The following is a 20,251-nucleotide window of genomic DNA, read 5'->3' as shown; positions in this document are numbered from 1 at the left end:
AGGATTCCTCCTATTCAGTGCCCTAGGGGCAGAGTAAATTCTCAAGACCACGAAGAAGTGAACAACAATGCCTGGGCTGAGGACGTGTCTCCTAACATAAGACTAAATTTAAATTAGAAATCAGAATATTGCTGGAAGCAAACACTGACCGGTTCTCTGCCCAGCTCTGTTGCAGCCTCGGATACACAGAGCCACAGTGCGGGGTGGGTCAGAGGAGGGTATGAGGGCTCATGTTCAGGACCCTCAAACTCCAAATTTTGGCCATCTACTAAATGCTTCAGGTTCCCCATTTGCAAGGTGGGACGGCAGTGTGAATTGGTTGAGATATGACTGTCATAAGGCCTGGGCCCAAGCAAGTTCTCAGTACACTGTCTTTTTTTTTTTCCAAATTAAGCACTCTTTTACACTATTTTATTTTACCCTTATTAAAAAAAAAAACAACTTTTTTTTTTTTTTTTTTTACAATATTGTATTTGTTTTGCCAAACATCAACATGAATCCACCACGGGTGTACACATGTTCCCAATCCCGAAACCCCCTCCCACCTCCCCCCCACACACCATTCCTCCGGGTCATCCCAGTACACCAGCCCCAAGCATCCTGCACCCTGCCTCAGTACACAGTCTTTATTGCTCCTGCCATTTTTGTTCCTATCTTGTACTGGACTCCCACAAGGCCCCTCCTTGCCATCCTTGATTTGCTTTGTTTTTCACTTTCTGTGGTTGCATTTTCTTTGTAAGCACACACTGTTCATCTATATTAGACATGAGTATCCTATAATCACTGCAGCCCTCCCTCCAGAATATCTATTAGAGACCTTCTGGGCAAGGTGATCTCCTAAGGGACCTAAACAGCCCTTGTGATACCAGATTATCAAGCAAGATGTGGTGTATCAGATGTCAGGGTGGCACTGACCGGGTACTTCCCATGCCTCCCATAGGAGGTGGTGCTTTACACTCCCATGAGGAATCATCATGATACTGCCCATAGTAGGGCTGGGAAGAATGCTCATTTGCTGCATCAGCCTAGTGTGGTTGCTAAACACCTCCAACAGGGTCCAGGTATGTATTTCTCTTCTCCATCTTCTGATTTCTTGATGCTTTTGATATCTGCTGGATTCGTGGATTTCCATGCTGCTTACTGATTGATGGATTTTTCTAGACTTCATAGATTATTTGTGATCCTAGGGCCAACTTTTCCATCTGTCTTCCGGCCGTTTAACCTCCTTTGACAGAATGGCTGTGAGTACCAATTGGAAAACAACAATGAAATGAATTTCTTATAGCTCGGCATGGCCCAGCAGTAGAAAGATATTTTGTTTGTATGTTTTTAGCTTCTATCATTCTCTTTCTTTTTATGATGGTTAACCCTAAGCCTTATCACTAGTAAATAAAACCATGATGTTGGTAGTCACTGACCTTACAATAATTATTTATTTAAACATCCTAAGACTTACCCCTTTGCTTTTCTTATTTCTTTTTGAGTTGTAAAAAAAGTTCCCCAATTTAATCATACCTAAGCTCTCCTGCTTCCATTATTAAGCAAAGTCTGTCACTTGAAGCTTTCTAAAACTGCATATCTATTGCCCCTCCATAGATGACCACCAACATCCTTGGATCTGTTTCCCTCTTTTCTTGAGATCCAGATGTCAGGAACTCATTTAACATCAATCTGTCCAAACCAGATCCTCCTGGAGCTCCCACACCTGTGAAGAGTATCCCAGTGGTACAGTAAAGGTCATTTAGGCTCCTCCCACTATCCCTCTCCCCATGTACAGTAAATGACCAATCCACTTTGTCTATTTATTTATTTTTTGGCCCTGCTGAGCAGCTTGTGGGATGTTAATTTCCCCAACCAGGGATTGAACCTTGGACCTGGGCAGTAAAGCCATGGAGTCTTAACCACTGGGCTGCCAGAGAATTCCCCTACATTATTTTCTCACATCCTCTTTTCCATTCCCATCCCTGTTCCTTTATCCCAGTATTTTTATTTTACATTTAGATAATTGAAATAGCCAAATAGAGAATCTTAATTTCTACAAGCTCATCTGTAGTTTGTTCCTTTGCAATCGGTCTTTCCCAACCATCCCATAAATGCTCTGAGGACTATTTGCAAAATTCATTATTTTTTTTTCAGCAAATAAGATCTTTTATTTGTCACCATTAAAAGTCTGCATTTTAAACAGATTCTTGGACTGGTGGCTTATATCCATCATCCCATTCAATTTTAGCACCTGTCTCACCCCCAGCAGCTTTTCCAGAACTATTACCTTCAACATGTAACTCCATGAGTTTTCCCAGTTCAAACTTGGGCTTCTTCAGAATTTTTTCTTTTCTAGTGAAGACATCATGGAGTGGGTAAATAGATTGGCAAGCTTTTTCTATGTCTTTCCCAATGCTATCTGAAATCAATTTATTGACCAACTCTTTCAAGTCATTTGTCTGCACCTTTCAGGTCATGATTTCCATCATCTTCTTGCAAATCTGGTGCACCTGCCGGTGCTGGGCATAAGAAGTCATCTGAATCTGATTGCTGCATTTTTTTTTTTATTAGAACCCACACAAAACAGATGAAGCAAGTAACCATTGGTAGTCTTGACATCAACATGAGCTTTAATCATGGTTTGCTGTTTTTTGATCCATGCCATTGAAAGATCCATGCTATGTAAATTAAGAATTATTTGCCCTGAACATCCTCAGTAATTAGTTTGAGTTTTCTAAATGCAACATCATCATTGTGCAGATCAGCAAGACTCACTTCAAAAACAATGCCCCTTGAGGTCATCAGATACAATTTTGGTTCCTTGAGATCTTGTGACCAATATTTTATCAATATTCCTTATATTGAACATAGCTGATGCTTTCACATCACACCAATCTTTTTTAGAAAATGGTTCAACCATTTTCTTCTTGGCTCCTCTTTTGCCTCCTTTCATTGGGTGCTTGTTTTTGCCAACCACCATGGTGCTGCTCAGAGAGCCAAAAAGGGCAAAATTCTTTATTCTTCTCGTATTATTCCCTTGCAAAATTATTTTGTGGTTCTTGTTGGTTTATTGGTTTAAACCCTAAGCCCTTACTGTGATATTTAAGACTGTCCAGAGCCCTCTCCAAACTTGTCTCACAATGTTTTTCAAAGACTTCATCTCCTCCAAAAAACATTTCTATTCTACGTTTTCCTAACATGTCCACAATTCTTCATCTTTGTAGCTTTCATTTACTTACCAAATAATTCGTGGACCAATACTCAATGACAAGGCCTGGGCTAGGTCTTGCTGATGATACAGACGCTTTTCCCTAAAAAACACACCTACTCCCTCATGCTGTTTCTGTGACAGGGATGGCCTCCCCTCTTCCTTGTGACATCCTTCTCTTGAAATCCTACAGTGAGATGGGATATGCCTGACTTTGCGAAAAACATTTTCCAACATGTATCAAGAAATTCAAAGACATTCTTGCCCTTTGCACTAGTGATCTCCACTTTTTGGGAATCTAAGGATATAATCCAAACTGCAGAAAAATAGTTTGTGTAAAAAGATCTACTTTGCTACCTTATTCAACTTTATTAATAGTATTGAAAATGGAGATAACATATATAATACAGGATGACATAATCAAAAATAATTTGATTATAAGAATAATAGAAGACTTTTAAACTTTACTTGATAAACTTTGAGGAATATATTACATTTGTTCAATTTCCAAGTACAGAAGCTTCTCATAATATGAGAAAACACCCATGATGAATTATTTGAGAAAAATCATACTGAAAGAATGCATATGTATTTATGCATTTGTGTATGTATTTAATCTTTATAACTGTTTAACAAATTATTTTAAAATTATATATAGTAAAAAAGACTGAGTAAACAAATTACAATATTACCAGTGATTATCTCCAGAATATAGATTGTAGATAATTTCTTTTTAATTTCTTTTTCATGTCTTCCAAATTTTCAATGTAACAAGCATGTATTATTTTCACATGATTTATTTTTAACTGCACTTGTGACTTAGCCAATTCTGTGCAGGTGTTTTAGTGCCTAGATGTACTTCAACTTGGCTGCAGATCATTTTCAGGTCACCAAAATGCACATCCCTTTCTATGAGCTCAAGTAACACTCATCACCTTTGTCACTAGTTGGGCATATCATATAACACAATATACTTTAATTGTTCGAGTAAGGAATTTTCTCCTCAATTAAATTGTGAGCAAACAGGAAACATGGCTTAGGCATTACTGTTCCCTCAACACTGAGCCAGTTGACTTGTGGGGAAAAAAAAAAAAAAACCTCTGGGGGAATAATCTGTGTTAATAAGTATTAAGGCCTTTTAGTATTAAAGGACCATATAAGTAGCAAGTTACTCCTTGATTTGAAAGAAATAAGAAGGGAAGAACATGAAGACTGGCATTGTTTAAGTCCTTGCTGGGGCAAGCTTGTTAATGGCCACCTGATTTTATGACTATTTTATATTCTTTCAAACAGTTGTATGGGGTAGGTGCTTTTTCTCATTTAATAGATAAAAGATGGGGGCCTTGGGGTGAAGGTCCCAAACCCTAGATCACACAGCTAGTGAGTGTCAGTTCTAGCCATCTATCCAAGCTTGACTGGCTTCAAAGCTCACTCTCCTTCCATTGATTTCTCACATGATAAAATTCAGTTGCAGCAGAGACTTCTGACATGACAGACATACTCTCCCATCCCTCCTCCTTTCCTAGCCAGATGTGTGGTTAAGGGAAACCTAAAAGTCAGAATGAGAAAACAAAAGTCCAGCTTCTAGTTTCCAGGTGTATTAAGATCCCCTGCATAATTAATATTGCTGTGTGTATCATTGACCCTGTCCATGATGCCAACTATCTTGCTGTTCACACTTTGCACAGTGTTCGTTGAACCCAGGTTAAGAAAGGTACAAGCTAAGAGGCTGGAAGAAGATGCAAAGAGCTGTACAAAGTGCAGATATGTTTATTCTCTCCTGGCTGATGCTGCAGCTGTACCACAATGCTCACCTCTCATGGTTGACCCAACAGACAGAGCCATGATGCAGCAGTGATGCTGCTGCTTTCTCAGAGAAGCTCACATATGTGTACAGAACATGACAAAGCAAGTACCTTGTGACACTCATGTGCAGCGGTATAAGTGATCTCAGCTGTTACATAATGATTATATGCTGGGGTCCTGCCCCAGTGGATCCAGGGAATTCAAAGGGGAGACAGCGTAGGTGAGGAAAACTTATTTATTTAGAAATATAAAAGAAATTAAGAGGAAATAGTATAGTAGGAAAATTTAGTGGAGAAAAGATGCTAAATAACTTGGTTTAAGGGGAAAGCTAATAAATCCTCAGGACAAGAGATTCGCACCATCTATGTTAGGCCACCGGTGCCTGTTAGAATAGCGGAGGGTGCCCCGCCTTGGGTTCCATCTCTCCTGGATCTTAGAAGCCGGGGCAAGTAAATAGACATGGCGAGCCTCCACGCCCCAGATGGGAATTCAGCCTGAAAATAGAGTAAAGAAGACACAGGGGAAATCAGTCCAGTGACTGGCCCATCCTCTATTGTCTGGAAAGGCCTTATATACTTTTGATTTTACATAGAGATCCATGGATAATACAAAATTATGCAGCATCTGCAGCCCTGACTCTTATCAAGACCAGGCTTTCTCTCTGCATACCTAGTTGTATACATAAGTCTTAGGCGATTTACATCATCTTCTGGCCAGAAGGCCAATTAACATTTTACGGCCCTTTTCTGATAAGGGTAATAGTGTTGTTCTTCCCAAAGTCTGATGCCACTCTCAGAAAGCACTAAATGAAGTTACATTCTTACATAGCAAGGATACAACATTTTATAACAAGAAGGTGGAGTACAGTGATTTATAACAAAGAGAAAATTAATTAACTCAAAAGTCTAGTATTGCTAACATCAAAACTACTATATTCCTATTTCTGCATCCCGATAACATTGATTAATATCCTCCCAGGTGCCTAAAAGATAAAGGATATGGAGGCCTGGCGGCAAACATTAACTCAACAATGGAACCCTTCACCAAACTAATTCTTAGCTCTAAAAGGCTCTATATCTTTAAGATGTTTTAAGCTTCATGCCTCTCACGGTTGGGGGCTGTAAACAATCCATAAGTTGTATCTGACTGGCAGACCAGTCAGATAAGTTAGCAAGCCATCAAAGGGGTTTAAGCCAAGACATTCTTTTTATATGCAGGAGACTGTTAACTGGAACCCTAAGTTAATTCCTTTTAGAGGCAGAAGAGTGGAAAGCACAGTACAATAAGGCAGGCAGGCTCTGGTTTTTGGGGGTAGAAGTTCAGGAAAACCCAGGGGGAACCCCTGAAGCCTGAATTGCCTTGCCCATCAGGCCTCTCCACATGACCTTGTCATGGGTGGGATCTCCCATGCTGGCTCCCAGCAATTATGTACAAAATGCGGGGCAAGAGAGCCTGACCACACCATCTTGGCTAATTTGCCCATTCTCTACACTGTGTAGTTGAAATCACTGTTGAGTTAGTGAGAACTGAGTATTCAGAGGTTGCCACATCAATTGCCTTTGGCAGACACTCAAAGGCAGGCAGAGGATTGGGAAAACTTTGTAATGAAGAACAAAGAAGGCTTCAGGTGTGCCTTGACTGGAGGCTACTGGCCCAGGAAGCTGCAAGTGAGGTAATTAGGAGCAGGAGTCCATGTGGTTGGTTGGTCATAGGTTGGAGGCAGGGGCAAAAATTAAGGAAATTGTCAATTATGTCAAGATGCATGGAGGGCCAGGGGCAGAACTGCCTCCTTTATTCTGGCACTCTGAGAACCAACTCTGTTCCTGACTGAGAACACCAGCCCCTCTCCACTCCTCCCCACCAACCCCACGCCCCCAGCCACACGGCCATTGCCTCCCTGGAACATGCACTTTAGGAGGTAAGAACACAGGCACAAGTCACCCCTAACAAAAAATCAACCCAAATTACTCAACCAACATTTCACACCAAGGACAAAAAAAAAAAAAAAAAAAAGAAGAGGGACCTCAGATATGCAGATGACACCACCCTTATAGTAGAAAGTGAAGAAGAGCTAAAGAGCCTGTTGATGAAAGTGAAAGAGGAGAGTGAAAAAGTAGGCTTAAAACTCAACATTCAGAAAACTAAAATCATGGCATCCAGTCCCATCACTTCATGGGAAATAGATGGGGAAACAGTGGAAACAGTGGCATATTTTATTTTGGGGGGCTCCAAAATCACTGCAGATGGTGACTGCAGCCATGAAATTAAAAGACGCTTGCTCCTTGGAAGGAAGGTTATGACCAACTTAGACAGCATATTAAAAAGCAGAGACACTACTTTGCCAGCAAAGGTCCATCTCGTCAAGGCTATGGTTTTTCCAATAGTCATGTATGAATGTGAGAATTGGCCTATGAAGAAAGCTGAGCACTGAAGAATTGATGCTTTTGAACTATGGTGTTGGAGAAGATTCTTGAGAGTCCCTTGGACTGGAAGGGGACCCAACAAGTCCATCGTAAAGGAGATCAGTCCTGAGTGTTCACTGGAAGGACTGATGCTGAAGCAGAAACTCCAATAGTTTGGCCACCTGATGCGAAGAGCTGACTTATTGCAAGAGAGCCTGATGCTGGGAAAGACTGAGGTCAGGAGGAGAGGGGATGACAGTGGATGCGATGGCTGGAAGGCATTACTGACTCAATGGAGATGAGTTTGAGTAAACTTCAGGAGTTGGTGACGGACAGGGAGGCCTGGTGTTCTGTGGCCCATGGGGTCAAAAACAGTTGGGCATGACTGAGTGACTGAACTCAACTGATTCTTTACATTTTTGTGCTTCATTTTGAATAAACTTTATTGACCTGTGTTTGTCTTTACATCTCTTATCTTCACCTGCGGTTAATTTCAATTAAGTGCATGCAATGAGTTCTTAGTCTCAAAACAGTAGTTTCTTAGCTTTCAGAATATACATTTGAGCTTTATAAATTCAAATTATCTGTTGATATGCTTTTTAAACTATTTTCCATCTTTTGCTTTATTTTTATTTAAAATATTAGTTTAACATATTAAATTAATCTTTGTCTTCTAATTTTAATAACTAAATCATCTCCAGATCTGCTTCTATTGACTATTTCTACTACTGATTTCTAATCATTTTGCCTGCATATTCACATATCTAGTATGCAGTGCATTTTTATTGTGAACTTTTCATATGAGTGATACATTTCAGAAGTTTTGGATTACATACTCTTCCTTCAAATCATGTTAAATAGAACACATGTACTTCTGTGGCGGATTCATGTCAATGTATGGTAAAACCAATACAATATTATAAAGTAATTAGCCTCCAATTAAAATAAATAAATTTATATTAAAAAATAAAACATAAAATACAAAGGAATAAATCAAAAAAAATTTTTTTCTGGATGGAAATTAAAACACCAGTAAATCACCTTGATTTTCTTGAGAGATCTGGCATTAAGGTTTGTTGAGGCAGGCATGTTTCATTATTTATCTTGTGTCTAGAGGGTGCATCTTGTTTTTATACTGTGAGCATTTCTTGACCCTCAATCATCGACTTGACTGCACTGGACTCAACATCACCCATCACTTTGTAGTCTCTAAAATATCAGCATAATTCTCCATCCTCCAAGAAATCTCTGCTAGGCCTTCCAGAATAATATCATGCATATGAACAGTCTATGCTGAGGTCAAGAACTCAGTAGGAATTTTTATATGAATGCTAGGAATTCTTTTGGAGAAGGCAATGGCACCCCACTCCAGTACTTTTGCCTGGAAAATCCCATGGACAGAGGAGCCTGGTGGGCTGCAGTCCATGGGGTCGCCAAGAGTCGGACACGACTGAGCAACTTCCCTTTCACTTTTCACATTCATGCGTTGGGGAAGGAAATGGCAATCCACTCCAGTGTCCTTTTCTAGAGAATCCCAGGGACGAGGGAGCCTGGTGGGCTGCTGTCTATGGGGGTCGCACAGAGTCGGACACGACTGAAGTGACTAAACAGCAGTAGCAGCAGGAATCCTTTACTGTACTGTTCCCCTTATTCCCTATCTTCCATATCATAGAGGAAGCTAAGATGAATGTGAAATTCTTCTTGTGTGTTTCCATTCTCCCAAAGATAATAGCCCTAATATAGTCATTGCTTTCAGTCTACAAGTTGTTGTCATATATTTTAACTGACTTCTACTAAGAATAGGAAAATGTATATTTGATACCAGCAATTTAAACTTGACTATAACTTAGAAATTATGTTTGATTCTATACCTAGAATCGCTATGAGCATACTCACACATGTGTTTCTGCTACACCTAGAATCACTATGAGCATACTCATACATGTGTTTTGGTGACTACTTCTGTTGTTGTTCATGTTTAACTCTGCAACTCCATGAACTTGCAGCACACCAGACTTCCCTGTCTTTCACTGTTTTGTGGAGTTTGCCCAAACTCATATCCATTGAGTTAGTGATACCATCCAACCATCTCATCCTCTGTTTCCCCCTTCTCCTCCTGCCCTCAATCTTTCCCAGCATCAGAGTCTTTTCCAATGAGTTGGCTCTCCACATTAGGTGGCCAAAGCATTGGAGCTTCAGCTTTAGCATAAGTCCTTCCAAAGAATATTCAGGTTGATTTCCTTTAGGATTGACTGGTTTCATCTCCTTGTGATCCAAGAGACTCACAAGAGACTTCTCCAGTGCCACAATTCAAAGCCATTAATTCTTCTGTGCTCAGCCTTCTTTATGGTACAAATCTCACATAAGTACACTGTTACTGGAAAAACCATACCTTCGACTATATGGATCTTTGTTGGCAAAGTGATATCTCTGCTTTTTAATATGTGGCTTAGGTTTGTCATAGCTTTTCTTAGGATATCTGTAAATAATATCTCTATTGCCATAAAGATGCATCCCTTCTCTGAAGTTGACCTACTCTCCCATATCTAAGAGTGAGGACTTTCTGGGTCATAGTGAGAGAGTCAATTCCTAGGCAGGTTGATAGGAAGTCCAGGGTCCCCATGAAGGAGAGAGGGGCATGGGGCTCTCAAAGATCAGATAGGGGTCTGAAATTCATTTTATTTTCTCTACATTCCTTAGTCAAAACGTTTTATTTGTAAAGACCAGAACTAAAGATTAACAGACAAACAATTCAGTTAAACTCTGTGCTAAAGATTATATAACAACAATGCATCCTGCCTGAGGACAGTTTCTCCTTCTTGGAAACCTTCTGACTAATCCTGATATCTTAGAATGTATATTATGGGAGTGGGTCTGGTAAAATTTATCTATTGTTAAATTCTAAACCTGTTATCTTAAAATGCAAATTTTGGGAGTGGGTCTGGTAAATTTTTTACAAGCTTGAGACATTATTTTGATTATTACAATAACTAATTTTAAAAAATATACAATTCCTTTGCTTAGACTAGCGAGGGGACACTCTCTGTCCCCCTTCTGATGTCTATGTCAGAAGCTTTATCTGCCCCTTTTTCACTGTGCCACCCAAAATCTCTTGAGTGATCAAGTCTGGTCTCTGGTACTGAAGCTAAATCTTCGGAGATCACAAATCTAACATCATTCACCATATCAATAGGATTTGTGTTCGGTTCAGTTCAGTTCAGTCACTCAGTTGTGTCTGACTCTTTGGGACCCCATGGACTACAGCACTCCAGGCCTCCCTGTCCGTCACCAACTCCTGAAGCTTGCTGAAATGCATGTCCATTGAGTTGGTGATGACATCCAATCATCTCATCCTCTGTCTTCCCCTTCTCCTCCCATCTTTAATCTTTCCCAGCATCAGGGACTTTTCCGATGAGTCAGTTCTCCACATCAGGTGGCCAAAGTATCAGAGTTTCAGCTTCAATATCAGTCCTTCCAATGAACATTCAGGACAGATCTCCTTTAGGATGGACTTGTTGGATCTCCTTGCAGTCCAAGGGACTCACGAGAGTCTTCTCCAACACCACAGTTCACAAGCATCAGTTTTTTGGTGCCCAGCTTTCTTTATAGTCCAACTCTCATATCCATACATGACTATTGGAAAAACCATAGCCTTGACAAGATGGACCTTTGCTGGCAAAGTAATGACTCTGATTTTTAATATGCTATCTAGTTTGGTCATAGCTTACCTTCCAAGGAGTAAGCATCTTGTAATTTCATGGCTGCAGTCACCATCTGCAGTGATTTTGGAGCCCACCAAAATAAAGTATGCCACTGTTTCCCCATCTATTTGCCATGAAGTAATTGGACTAGATGCCATGATCTTAGTTTTCTGAATGTTGAACTTTAAGCCAACTTTTTCACTCTCCTCTGCTTATTTAACTTATATGCAGAGTACATCATGGGAAACGCTGGACTGGAAGAAACACAAGCTGGAATCAAGATTGCTGGGAGAAATATCAATAACCTCAGATATGCAGATGACACCACCCTTATGGCAGAAAGTGAAGAGGAACTAAAAAGTCTCTTGATGAAAGTGAAAGAGGAGAGTGAAAAAGCTGGCTTAAAGCTCAATGTTCAGAAAACGAAGATCATGGCATCTGGTCCCATCACTTTATGGGAAATAGATGGGGAAACAGTGGAAATAGTGTCAGACTTTATTTTTCTGGGCTCCAAAATCACTGCAGATGGTGATTGTAGCCATGAAATTAAAAGACGTTTACTCCTTGGAAGAAACGTTATGACCAACCTAGATAGCATATTCAAAAGCAGAGACATTACTTTGCCGACTAAGGTCCATCTAGTCAAGGCTATGGTTTTTCCAGTGGTCATGTATGGATGTGAGAGTTGGACTATGAAGAAGGCTGAGCACCGAAGAATTGATGCTTTTGAACTGTGGTGTTGGAGAAGACTCTTGAGAGTCCCTTGGACTGCAAGGAGATCCAACCAGTCCATTGTGAAGGAGATCAGCCCTGGGATTTCTTTGGAAGGAGTGATGCTAAAGCTGAAACCCCATGTGAAGAGCTGACTCATTGGAAAAGACTCTGATGCTGGGAGGGATTGGGGGAAGGAGGAGAAGGGGACGACAGAGGATGAGATGGCTGGATGGCATCACTGACTCGATGGGCGTGAGTCTGAGTGAACTCCGGGAGTTGGTGATGGACAGGGAGGCCTGGAATGCTGTGATTCATGGGGTTGCAAAGAGTCAGACACGACTCAGTGACTGAATTGAACTGTACTTTTACTTTCATCAAGAGGCTCTTTAGTTCTTCTTTGCTTTCTGCCATAAGAGTGGTATCATCTACATATCTGAGGTTATTTACATTTCTTCCAGAAATCTTGATTTCAGCTCAGCAGTGCTCATGATGTCCTCTGCATAGAAGTTAAATAAGCGGATGACAATATACAGCCTTGATGTACTCCTTTTCTTATTTGGAACCAGTCTGTTGTTCCATGTCCAGTTCTAACTGTTGCTTCCTAACCTGCATATAGGTTTCTCAAGAGCAGGTCAAGTGGTCTGGTATGCCCGTCTCTGGAAGAATTTTCCATAGTTTATTGTGACCCACACAGTCAAAGGCTTTGGCACAGTAAATACAGCAGAAATGTATGTTTTTCTGGAACTCTTGCTTTTTCCATGATCCAAAGGATGCTGGCAATTTGATCTCTGGTTTCTCTGCCTTTTCTAAATCCAGCTTGAATATGTGGAAGTTCACTCTTCACATACTGTTGAAGGCTGGCTTGGAGAATTTTGAGCACTACTTTGCTAGCGTGTGAGGTGAGTGCAACTTTTTGGTAGTTTGAACATTTTGGGGCATTGTCTTTCTCTGGCATTGGAATGAAAACTGACCTTTTCCAGTCTTGTGGCCACTGCTGAGTTTTCCAAATTTGCTGGCATATTGAGTGCAGCACTTTCACAGCATCATTTTTAAGGAATTTTAGGATCTTTTAGGATTTGTATATATTTATTTTTATCATTAGGAAAAATCTAGTTGGAAGCACTGACAGATTTTCTCTTCATGGGCTCTAAAATCACTGAAGATGATGACTGCAACCATGAAATTAGAAGGCGATTGCTTCTTGGCAGGAAAGTTATGACAGACCTAAGCAGTGTATTAAAAACCAGAGTCATCACTTTGCCTACAAAGCTCCATACAGTCAAACCTACAGCTTTTCCAGTAGTCATGTATGGATGTGGGAGTTGGACCATAAAGAAGGCTGAGCATTTAAGAACTGATTCTTTTGAACTGGGGTGCTGGAGAAGACTCTTGAGAACCGCTTGGACCACAAGAAGATCAAACCAGTCAATTGGAAAGGAAATCAATCTTGAATACTCGTTGAAAGGACTGACGTTGAAGCTGAAACTCCAATTCTTTGGCCACGTGATGCGAAGAGCTCACTCATTGGAAAAGACCCTGATGCTGGGAGAGATTAAGGGCAGGGGGAGTAGGGGATGACAGAGGATGAGATGGTTGGATGGTATCACCAATTCAATGGACATTAACTTGGGCAATCTCCAGGGGATGGTGAGGAACAGAGAAGCCTGATGTGCTACAGTTTTATGGGGTTGCAAACAGTTAGACACAACTGTGGGTTCAATCCTTGGGTCAAGAAGATCCCTAGGAGAAGAGAATGGCAACCCACTCCAATATTCTTGCTTGGAAAATCCCATGGTCAGAGGAACCTGCAGGCCTATGGTCCATAAGGTCACAAAGAGTCAGACATCACTGAAGCAACTTTGAACAACACAAAATCATTAATAGGTACTGCTCCACAATTTTTCAAAGTAGTTATTCTATATATATTCACCAGCAAAGAAAATTCCAGTTCTAATATCTTTGATATTCTTTAATATAGCCATTTTATGAAACATTCTACCATTTTTTCTTGAGTGTGTACCAGTATCTCATTGTGGTCTTTTCAAATGGATGAATTGGACACTCACATGGGAAATAACAGACATTGACCTACCTTTACATCAAGAACAAAAACAGATTCCTGATGGGTCACATACCTGTTTATGAAAGGTAAATATGCAAAGTTTCTTTAAGGAAATACAGAAGAATATTTGATTAGACAACATGTGTTTAAATAGGTCCCTGACCACAAAGGAAAAGACTGATAAATTTGACATCAAAATTAAGAACTTCTATTTGCTGCCACAACATTAAGAAATGCCAAAAGCAAATCACATATAGATAAGACTCTTTGTGACCCCATGGGCTGTAGCCCACCAGGTTCCTCTGTTCATGGAGTAGGCTCTTTGCATCAGGTGACCAAAGTACTGGCACTTCAGCTTCACCATCAATCCTTTCAATGAGTATTCAGAATTAATTTAAGATTTACTGGTTTGATCTCCTTAAAGTCCAAGCGACCCTCAAGAATCTTCTCCAATACCACAGTTCAAACGCATGGACTCTTTGATGCTCAGCCTTCTTTATGGTCCATCTCCACAAACATAAATGACTACTGAAAAAGGCATAGTTTTGATTATATGTACCTTTGTTGGCAAAGTAATGTCTCTGCTTTTTTAATATGCTGCCTAGGTTTGTCATAGCTTTTCTTTCAAGGAACAAGTGCCTTTTAATTTCATAGCTGCAGTCATCATCTGTAGTGATTCTGGAGCCCAAGAAAATGAAGTCTGTCACTGTCTCCACTGTTTCCCCATCTATTTGTGTGAAGTGATGGGACTGGATTCCATGATCTTCATTTTTTGAATGTTGAGTTTTAAGCCAGCTCTTTCACCCTCTTCTTTCACTTTCATCAAGAAGCTCTTCAGTTCCTCTTCACTTTCTACCATAAGGGTAGTGTCATCTGCATATCTGAGGTTGTTGATATTTTATTGATATTTCTCCCAGCAATCTTGATTCCAGTTTGTGCTTCATCCAGCTTGGCATTTCACACGATGTTCAGTTGCATTCAGTTCAGTCACTCAGTCATGTCTGCCTCTTTGTGAGCTCATGGACTGCAGCATGCCAGGCTTCCCTGTCCACCGCATGCTGTACCCTGCATTTAAGTTAAATAAGCAGGGTGAAAATATACAGCCTTGATGTATTCCTTTCTCAATTTTGAACTAGTCTGTTATTCCATGAGTAGTTCTAACTGTTGCTTCATGACCTGAGTTCAGGTTTCTTGGGAGGCAGGTAAGAAAAGTAAGTTATTAAAAGTCTATGAATCAATACATGTGAAAATAAATAAACATTATTTATTACTCCATTTATTCAAATTTTTTTCCTCTCTGTTTTTTTTTCTTTGCAGAGATGTCACAGGTATTTGATCAAATTTATTTCTAGGAATTTGAGTTCTATGCTTTTATAAATTATATCAAATTTAAAATATTTAAAATATTGCTTTCCATTAAAATAACAAATTGGGATAATGTAATGCTAAAGCTGAAACTCCAGTACTTTGGCCACCTCATGCAAAGAGTTGACTCATTGGAAAATACTCTGATGCTGGGACGATTGGGGGCAGGAGGAGAAGGGGATGACAGAGGATGAGATGGCTGGATGGCATCACTGACTAGATGGACGTGAGTCTGGGTGAACTCCGGGAGTTGGTGATGGACAGAGAGGCCTGGCGTGGTTTGATTCATGGGGTCGCAAAGAGTCAGACAGGACTGAGCGACTGAACTGAACTGAACTGAACTAAATGTTACATATTGACATTGTATTGGGCATCTTTTTACAATAATCAGCTATTAGCCAAAGAATAATACATAAGAAATCAACTAAGAGTTCAGTGATAATGGATAAACTGATGAAGATCTGAATGAGAATCTGTGATTGAGAATTAGCTGGGGCTCCTCTGCCTCTGAATGAGAATCTGGGATTTGTTTGGGACAGCTCTGCTCCACGTGTCTCGTTCCCACACACAGGACAGATGGACAGACATACCCAATATGTGTTCTCTGCTGGGAGGAGGTAAAAACCTCGCAGATGGCTCAATCATAAAACTCCCAAAGCCTAAGCACATCATTCATTTCTGCCCATGTTCCCCTTGCTGAAGCAAGTCCTATGGCCATGTTCAGTATCAGTGAGGTAGGCAGGTCTGCTTCTTACCAAGAGTGGAGGAAAAGTAGCAAATACTTGCTGGTGTTGTAGTTGTTCAGTCAATAAGTCATGTCTGACTCTTTGTAACCCCACAGACTGTCCTTCACTATCTACTGGAGTTTGCTCAAATTCATGTCCATTGAGTCAGTGATGCCATCCAACCCTCTCATCCTCTGCTGTCCCCTTTTCTCCTTTGGCCTTCAGTCTTTCCAAGGATCAGAGTCTTTTCCAAAGAGTCAGCTCTTTGCATCAGGTGACCCAAGTATTGGAGTTTCAGCTTCAGAATCAGTCCTTCCAATGAATATTCAGGATTGATTTCCTTTAGGATTAACTGGTTTGATCTCCTTGCAGTACAAGGGATTCTCAAGAGTCTTCTCCAGCACCACAATTTGAAAGCACCAATTCTTTTATGCTCAGCCTTCTTTATGGTCCAACTCTCACATAAGTACATTGTTACTGGAAAAACCATAGCTTTGACTATATGGATTTGCTGGCAAAGTGATGTCTCTGGTTTTAAATAAATTGTCTCTAGGTTTGTCATAGCTTTTCTTCTAAGGAACATGCATCTTTAAATTAATTGGCTGCAGTCACCATCCACCAGATTTTGGAGCCCAAGAAAATCAAAACTGTCATGTTTCCACTTTTTCCCCATCTTTTTTCCATGAAGTGATGGGACCAGATCCCATGATCCTAGTTTTTGGAATGTTGAGTTTTAAGTCAATTTTTCACTCTCCTCTTTCACCCTCATCAAGACGCTGTTTAGTTCCTCTTCACTTTATGCCAGTAGAGTGACATCATCTGCATATCAGTTTGTTGATATTTATCTCAGCAATCTTGATTTCAGCCTGTAATTAACCCAGCCCAGCATTTCATATGATGTTCTCTGCATAGAAGTTAAATAAGAAGAATGACAATATGTAGCTTTGTTGTGCCCCTTTCCCAAATTGGAACCAGTCTGTTATTCCATGCCTTGTTCTAACTATTGCTTCTTGACCCACACACAAGTTTCTCAGGAGACAAGTAAGGTGGTCTGAAGCTTCCATCTCTTTAAGAATTTTTCACAGTTTGTTGGGACCCACACAGTCAAAGGCTTTAGCCTAGTCAATGAGGAAGCAATAAATATTTTTCTGTAATTCCTTTGCTTTTTCCATGATCCAATGAATGTTGGCAGTTTGATCTCTCATTCCTACCTATGGCTAATTTATATAAGTGCTAAATCTGCTTATTAATTTAAGTAATCCGTATGCATATCCTTTTGGATTATCTGTATGAATAATTGCCTTAATCTCAAATACTAATATTTTGAATTTTCCTTTCAAATAAGTATAACTTTCATTCTTCTCTTATTATACTGTATAGAACACAATTAAATAAAAGTGGAATCCTTTGTTTTACACCTTAATCAAGAACTAATCTTTCCATATTTTACACATAATTGTGATTTTTGTTTTATGAGTGTTCAGTTCAGTTCAGTTCAGTCACTCAGTTGTGTGCGACTCTTTGCAAACCCATGGACTGCAACACTCCAGATTTCCCTGTCAATCACCAACTTCAGGAGCTTGCTCAAACTCATGTCCATTGAATCAGAGATGGCATCCAACCATCTTCTGTTGTCCCCTTCTCTGCGTGCCTTCAACATTGTCCTGCATCAGGGTCTTTTCCAATAAGTCATCTCTTTGCAACAGGTGCCAAAGTATTGAAGTTTCAGCTTCAGCATCAGTCCTTTCAGTGAATATTCAGGACTGATTTCCTTTCAGATTGACTGGTTTAATCTTCTTGCAGTCCAAGGGATTCTCAAGAATCTTCTCCCACACCACAGTTCAAAAGTATCAATTCTTTGGCACTCCTTTTTTTTTTTTTTTTTTTTTTTTTGTAGTCCAACTCTCACATCCATACATGAGTACTGACAAAACCATAGCTTTGACTAGATGGACCTTTGTTGGCAAAGTAATGTCTCTGGTTTTTAATATGCTGTCTAGGTTGATCATAACTTTTCTTCCAGGGAGCAATCAGCTTTTAATTTCATGGCTGCAGTCATCATCAGCAGTGATTTGGGGGCCCAAGAAAATTAAATCTCTCACTGTTTCCACTGCTCTATATCTATTTGCCATGAAGTGATGGGACTGGATGCCATGATCTTTATTTTTGGAATGTTGAGTTTTAAGCCAAAATTTTCACTCTCCTCTTTCACTTTCATCAAGAGGCTCTTTAGTTCCACTTCACTTTCTGCCATAAGGGTGGCATCATCTGCATATCTGAGGTTATTGATATTTCTCCTGGCACTCTTGATTCCAGCTTGCACTTTATCCAGCCTAGCATTTTGCATGATGTACTATGCATATAAGTTAAATAAGCAGAGTGATAATATACACCCTTGACATACTCCTTTCCCAATTTGGAAATAGTCCGTTGTTTCATGTTCATTTCTAACTCTTGCTTCTTGACCTGCATGCGGATTTCTCAAGAGGCAAGTCAAGTGGTCTGCTATTCCCATCTCTTTTAGAATTTTCCACAGTTTACTGTGATCCACAAAGACAAAGGTTTTGGTGTAGTCAATAAAACAGAAGTAGAAGTTTTTATGGAACTCTTTTGCTTTTTTCATGATACAACAGATGTTGACAATTTGATCTCTGGTTCCTCTGCCTTTTCTAAATCCAGCTTGAACATTTGGAAGTTCTCGGTTCATGTACTGTCGAAGCCTGGCTTGGGGAATTTTGAGCACTACTTTGCTAGCATGTGAGATGAGTGCAATTGTATGATAGTTTGAACATTCTTTGGCATTGCCTTTCTTTGGGATTGGAATGAAAACTGACCTTTTCCAGTCCTGTGGCCACTGCTGAGTTTTCCAAATTTGCTGGCATATTGAGTGCAGCACTTTCACAGCAGCTTTCACTTTCACACTTTTAGGATTTGAAATGACTCAACTGGAATTCCAATCACTTCCACTAGCTTTATTCATAGTGATACTTCCTAAGACCTTCTTGAGTTCACATTCCAGGATGTCTGGCTCTAGGTGAGTGATCATACCATTGTGATTATCTGAGTCATGAAGATCTTTTTTGGATAGTTCTTCTGTGTATTTTTGCCATCTCTTCCTAATATCTTCTGCTTCTGTTACTTCCATACCATTTTTGCCCTTTATTGTGCCCATGGTAAAGTAAAATAAAATAAAAAAAGAAAAGAAAAAGAAAAAGAAACATTTAGGTGTTGAATTTTATGAAACAGTTTTTTTGTTTGTTTTGTAGCCATTTGGATAATCATATGCTTTTCTCCTTTTTTAATAATTGTGAATAGTTCCAGTGATAATTTTCTTAATATTAAGAAGGGCATATTTCTAAATCAATCCAATTTGGTTGCTATGGGCTATTGTCATTCAGTTGCTCAGTTATAGCTGACTCTTTGAAATTAATAGACTACTGCATCAGGCTTCCCTGTCTCTCACCATCTCCTGGAGCTTGCTCAAAATTTGGTGATGCTATCCAGCCATCTCACCCTCTGTTCTCCCTTTCTCCTCCTGCCTTCAATCTTTCCCAGCATCAGGGTCTTTTCCAGTCAGCTCTTTGCATCATGTGCCCAAAATATTGGAGCTCCAGCTTCAGCATCAGTCCTTCCAATGAATGTTCAGGACCAATTTCCTTTATGACTGACTGAACTGATCTCCTTGCAATCCAAGGGACTCTCAGGAACCTTCTACAGCATTACAGTTCAAAAGCACCGGTTGTTCAGTGCTCAGCGTTCTTTATGGTCCGACTCTCACATCCATACATGTCTACTGGAAAAACCATAGCTTTGACTATACAGACCTCTGTTGGCAAAGTAATAATGTCTCTGCTTTTTAATATGCTGTTTTGTTTTGTCAAAGTTTTTCTTCCATTGAGCAAGTTTCTTTGAATTTCATGGCTGCAGTCACAATCAGCAGTGATTTTGGAGCCCAAGAAAATAAACACTGTCACTGTTTCTGCTAGGAGGAGGTGGAAAATTCTGCACTGTCACTGTTACCCAATCTATTTGCCATGAAGTGATGGGACCAGATATTTGATCTTCATTTTTTTAATGTTGCGCTATAAACTTATAAACTATGGGATATATATATATATATATATATATATATATATATATATATATATATCCCAATTCAGTTCAGTTGCTCAGTCATGTCCATCTCTTTGCAACCCCATGAATCACAGCACGCCAGGCCTCTCTATCCATCACCAAGTCCCGGAGTTCACTCAAACTCATGTCCATCAAGTTGGTGATGCCATCCA

General features: G+C 39.9%; 1 pseudogene; it reads right to left on the bottom strand.

Annotated features, from left to right (window-relative positions):
* Positions 1-2,177: 2,177 nt before the first annotated feature.
* Positions 2,178-2,962, bottom strand: LOC128070522 (40S ribosomal protein S3a-like; annotated as a pseudogene).
* Positions 2,963-20,251: the final 17,289 nt, after the last annotated feature.

This window comes from Budorcas taxicolor, chromosome 2, assembly GCF_023091745.1.
Source record: "Budorcas taxicolor isolate Tak-1 chromosome 2, Takin1.1, whole genome shotgun sequence".
In the NCBI taxonomy this organism is placed as follows: Eukaryota; Metazoa; Chordata; class Mammalia; order Artiodactyla; family Bovidae; genus Budorcas; species Budorcas taxicolor.
The sequence above is the reverse complement of the archived record's forward strand: the minus strand, read 5'-3'. Positions and strand labels throughout refer to the sequence as shown.